We start from the raw sequence: 6,000 nt of genomic DNA on the forward strand, positions 1-6,000 counted from the left end.
ACATGTCTCATAAAAATGTAGACTTCCGGTTTCCCATGAACCATTGGAAGAAAAGTCATCCTGGCCTGCACTTCTGCTTGGTAACAATTGGCTGTGCCGTTGGGGTGCCTGGGTGGCTCAGTCAGTTAAGCCTCTGACTTCGGCTCAGGTCACGATCTCGCGGTTCGTGAGTTCGAGCCCCGCGACGGGCTCTGTGCTGACAGCTTGGAGCCTGGAGCCTGCTTCGGATTCTGTGTCTCCCTCTCTCTCTGTCTCTCCTAGCTTGTGCTCTGTGTCTCTCTCTCTCAAAAATAAATAAACATAAAAAATAAATAAACAATTGGCTGTGCCGCTGTGAATGGGTGATGATGAGTTTACCATAAGCCCTGCCCTTGCCCAGTGAATGAATATAGACTTATACGTACCAAAGGCTTGTATCACTAGTTCTTACGTTACTGTAGGAGTCTGAACTTGCCGCCTGTGTATAAGAACTTGTGTTGGGGGAGGTACCTCCGTGGCTCAGTAGGTTAAACGTCTGACTTTGGTTCAGGTCTTGATCTCACGGTTTGTGACTTCGAGCCCCACACGGTACACTCTGCTGTCATCGCAGAGCCTGTTTTGGATCCTCTGTCCCTCTCTCTCTCTCTGCCCCTCCCCCGCTCTCTCGCTCAAAACTAAATAAACATTTAAAAAAGAAAAAAACAAACTTGTGTTTGATCTTCAGGAAGTGTTGGCCACAACAAAGCATGGATGTCACGCCAGAAAAGGAGCCACTGGCAGGATCCTTAAAGGATTCTGCTACATCATTGAGGAAATGTTCTCTCTCTCTCCCAGCACAAAACTCTGCTTCAGCACAGATTGTTCTCAGCAGTTACAGTAAAAGATAAAACAATAAAATAAATAAAAAGATAAATTCTCTCAGGACACAGCTAGCTCATTCCTCCTTTTGAGAACCCCTAAGCGTGAAGTGACCCTGAGCTAAGCTCCCAGCCCATTCTTGTGGAAGCACTACAGACAGAGCCGGTTGGCCCACAGAAACACCTAAGTCAGCAAAAGCCTTGGATTCTTGGTGACTGCAAAGCGAAGCCCCGAGGGGAGGCAGCTTTGTGATCTAAAACAGCAAAGAATGTTGTGTTGGAAGCTCCCACCAGACAGACGATCCAGGCAATGTGGGAGTTTTCGTGAGGGCCCAAGGAAAGGCCTAAAAATGGCCCATCTCTCCTCACGGATTCAAACAAGTGGTTCCGTTAGCCTGGTCAGGTATGCCATTTCAGTGCCCAAACTTACCAGCACCGGTGGGGCTGCAGAACCACACTCAAGGCAGATATTTTCTTTTATTTTTCTTTCTTTCTTTCTTTCTTTCTTTCTTTCTTTCTTTCTTAATTAATTTATTTATTTTTTGAGTAAGCTCTCTGCCCAATGTGGGGTTTGAACTCACAACCTCGAGATCAAGATCACACGTTCTACCAACTGAGCCAGCCAGGGGCCGGCCCCTCAAGGCAGATATTTTCAAACTGTTGGGTTCACTGACTCCTTTCGGAGACATGAGGCCTCATGAGTGGCCTAGTCTCTTTGATCCACTGCACTCTGGCTTCTTCCTGAGAGGGAAATATCAAGAGGAAGCCACCGATCTCCTTCCTGTTGCCTGAATCCTCACCCCTCCCCGTCCCCAGCGCCTCACCTCTGGTTCTGTGTACAGCAACAGCCACCATTGCTTCTGGCCAGAGCTGAGAAATGCTGAGCAACCTCTTTGCTCTGTTTGGATAAAGCAAAGCCCAACAAGTGACAAGAGGGCAGGAGCTGCCTGAGGAATCCTGCTGCCCTTATGTGCTGTCTCTGGGAAATCAAACACAAAATAATTCGGGTTGTCAACAAGGGCCCCGGCTCAATGCATCTTGAGGGTGTTTTGGCCAGGGACTTCATCATTCTCCTTGGCCAGGGCCCCGTGCCTGGCCCTCTGTGCCATAAGGAAACAAAAGCACTGATGTCAAACTAGGAGGAAACTCAACTCAAAGAGACCCTTCAAGAGGGCTGGCCATGGGGCGCCTGGGTGACGCAGTCGGTTAAGCGTCCGACTTCAGCCAGGTCACGATCTCTCAGTCCGTGAGTTCGAGCCCCGCGTCAGGCTCTGGGCTGATGGCTCAGAGCCTGGAGCCTGTTTCTGATTCTGTGTCTCCCTCTCTCTCTGCCCCTCCCCCGTTCATGCTCTGTCTCTCTCTGTCCCAAAAATAAATAAACATTGAAAAAAAAAATTAAAAAAAAAAAAAGAGGGCTGGCCATATATAATGTGGTAGTAATCGGTATGAGGAAGAGGAGAAGAAGAAGAAGTCCAGGTGGTCCAGGGTTGCTCTGGTCTCCAGCCAGGACTGGCAGGTAAGTGCCTCTAAATTATATGCAAATCAGTACTAAGTAATCCTGGCCTGGGCCATTTATGCTCATATCTCTGTGGTCTGCAAATGACAGGTGCCACTCTCACTCTGAATGGTTACTGGAATCGAGTGAGTCCTCCAGGTGCCTAGACTGGGTAGTGGGGCAGGAGAGAGGACGCCATTTTGACTGACTCCAGGCAGGGACCTCAGGGCCGCCCTCTTGGCAGTCCAGGGACTTTACCTCCAACCGTGCCTCCCTTCCATCCCCTCCTCTGCTCCACTGCCACCACTACCCTAGGCCAAGTCTGTGCCCCTGCATTAGTCTCCACTACTTTCCTTGCTTCCTCGAAGCCAGAGATGGTGAACCAACACATGCCTCCTAAAAACACAGATCTAGCCTTTCTTGCACTCTCCACCCATCCCTCTCAGAGACCACCTGATCGATTTTCCAAAGCTTTGATCACATTACTCCTTTGCTCCTAAACCTATAGGGGTTCCCCAGTGCTGTCAGTAAACTCTTGTCCCGATGTTCATGGCTCATCTCATCCTTTTCAGTCAGGTCTCTCTCTTTGCTCCCCCTTGGCCCCATGGTTTTGTTGTTGTTGGTTTTTTTTTTTTTTAATGTTTATTTATTTTGAGAGAGAGAGAGAGATAGTGAGCAGGAGAGGGACAGAGAGAAGGGGAGACAGAAAGAAGGGGAGACAGAGCCTGACACAAGGCTCAAACTCATGAACTGTGAGATCATGACCTAAGACAAAATCAAGAGTCAGATGCTTAACTGACTGAGCCACCCAGTTGCACCTGAGCCCCGTAGTTCTTGAGCATTCTCTGATTGTACCAGAATGGTACACAAAACCATTTCACAATGAGGACCTCTGGTTGAAGAGGAACTGAGGGGGCTGCTAATAATCCCTTTTCTCCTTCTGCTTGAAAACCATTGCTTGAACCAGTGATTCTGAGCACAGTTACTCTCAAACACCTCCAGGCTTTTGCTCAAGTACCCTCTGCCCAGAACATCTGGCAAATCTCCAGGTCCAAACCCTATCAGTCCTTTAGGGATCAACATGAGTGCCACAAAGCCTCCAGCCCATCTCTGCTCCCCTGGCCCCCAATATCCATTCTCATACCAACAAGGCTGTCTCCCTTTCCTGGGCTCACACAGGACTTGAACATCCCTCATGAAACTGAGTACTTTCTACTATGAACTAATTATTTGTGTCCATACTTGTCTCTCACTGAACTGTGAGCTCCATGAGGGTAGGGGCCATGGTCTATCACCTTTGACTCTTCCACAAGGCCCAACAGAGTATCTGTTTTTCCTCCATCCCTGTGAATAAGAAGTTTCTAATCCTTCATTTTCCAAATTGGGTAATGTAGAACACCAGGCCCATGGGATGCTTCTTCAAAATTAGGTTCTTGCACCAAATACAGTTGGGTAACACTGTATAGTCTACCCCCCTTTTTTTTAAATGTTTTTCTTTTATTTTTGAGAGACAGAGAGAGACAGCATGAGTGGGGGAAGAGCAGAGAGAGAGGGAGACACAGAATCCGAAGCAGGCTCCAGGCTCCGAGCTGTCAGCACAGAGCCCGATGCAGAGCTCGAACCCACAAACTGTGAGATCATGACCTGAGCCGAAGTCAGATGCCTAACCGACTGAGTCACCCAGGCGCCCCAATTCTACCCTTTTCTTGGAGATTCACAAACTCTATTAGCACAGTAAAAGTTCTAAGTTCTACAGTTAAAAATGACAACTTGACTTACTCGGCTTTACTGAATTGTATTTGACCTTTTACCAACTCCCCCCAAAATACATACTGAGATCTCATAAAAGTACTGTTCCACAGCACACACGGAGGAAATGCTATTCTAAATTCCTTTTGAAACCTTGATTCTTGTGTTCTCTTTCACATGACCGAGAGTTAACATGTAGGTGAATACAGCAGTGACGTTGAGTAAGACTGCAACATCTTTCAAATCTGGGACCTTTTTTATTGCATGTAAACATCAAGAAAAGGGACATGCATGTAGGGAAGGACTCCATTGCTTTCCTCCTGCTGCCCCCTCTTCCTAGACGCTTCTGCAATCCGGTGCTCTTGGTAAGATTCCTAGTCTGGCAGTCACTGCCCCAGGCTGGCCTCACCTCCCTTTTTAGGTTTTCTCCCCAGCACTCCCCAACAATCCCTAACCTTCACTCTGAAGATGGGACGCTGGCTCGAGCAATTCCGTGAGCAGAGCTATGTTTTCCAACCGCCCATGTGATCCTCTGCCCTGAATGGCCATCCATGCTCACAAGTTTGCTGGTGGAAATCCTGCCCCACCTTTCAAGGCCCTGATGCAACCTGCACTAGCTGAGCTGGAAGTTCATCGATCAATGAACTCGAGTGCTGCAAGAAAACTTAGAAATGAGCTCATCCAAAGCCTTCATTTCAGGAAATGGTGATTCAAATAGGCTTAAGTGACCTCCTTAGGTGATAAAACTCAGTAGAGGGTAATTCAGAAACCAGCTCCTCCTCACTCTTTAAAAATTTCCCTCCAGTTGTATTTTATCTTATTGTGCATTGAATTATGGTTAAACGGTAAGCCCCTCCAAGGAATTTACTTTTTATTTCCATTGATAAGTCATAATGCTCTAACCAGAGGCTACAGATAGATGGGTGTGGTTTCAGTATCTTTCAAGAGTTTGAGCTCTGGAGTTAAATAAACCAGATTTTTTTCAAAACAGGGTTAGTTAAATTTACAAATGAAATGCACGCGTTTTAAAGTATATAGTTCTAGGAGTTTTGACAAATGTAAACACTACATAACCACCACCATCATCAAAATGTGGAACGGGTTGCCTGGGTGGCTCAGTCGGTTAAGCATCCAACTTCAGCTCAGGTCATGATCTTGAGGCTCATAGGTTGGAGCCCCATGTCGGGCTCTGTGCTGACAGCTCAGAGCCTGGAGCCTGCTTCAGATTCCATGTCTCCCTCTCTCTCTGCCCCTCCCCCACTCATTCTCTCTCTCTCTCTCTCTCTCTCTCTCTCTCTCTCTCAAAGATAAATAAACATTTAAAAATTAAAAAAAAAAGAAATTGGAAAATAATTTTCTAAGCAATACCATTTTGTACTCCCATCAGTAATGTAAGAGAGTTCCAGATGCTCCACGTTCGCACCAACATTTGGTATTCTTAGTTTTAAAAAATTTTTGGCCATCCTAGTGGGTATGAAGTGGTATCTCATTATCATTCAAATCTGCATTTTCCTGATTACTAATACTATTGAGCACTTTTTTAAAAAAGATTTTGTTTTCAAGTAATCTCTACACCCAACATAGGGCTCAAACTCACAACCTTGAGATCAAGAATTGCACGCTCTACTGACTGACCCGGCCAGGTGCCCCTAGCACTTTTTTTTTTTTTTTTTTGAGCATCTTTTATGTGCTTATTGGCCATTTGTGTATCTTCCTTTGTGAAAATATATATTCAAGTCTTTTACCATTAAAAAAAAAGACTGGGTTGGGGCACCTGGGTGGCTAAGTTGGTAAGTGCCTGACTTCAGCTCAGGTCATAATCTCATGGTTTGTGGGTTCAAGCCACATGCCAGACTTTACGTTGATGTGCTGAGCCTGCTTCAGATCCTCTGTCTCCCTCTCTCACTGCCCCTCCCTTCC

The sequence above is a fragment of the Prionailurus viverrinus genome, chromosome C1 (assembly GCF_022837055.1).
Source record: "Prionailurus viverrinus isolate Anna chromosome C1, UM_Priviv_1.0, whole genome shotgun sequence".
NCBI classification, from domain to species: domain Eukaryota; kingdom Metazoa; phylum Chordata; class Mammalia; order Carnivora; family Felidae; genus Prionailurus; species Prionailurus viverrinus.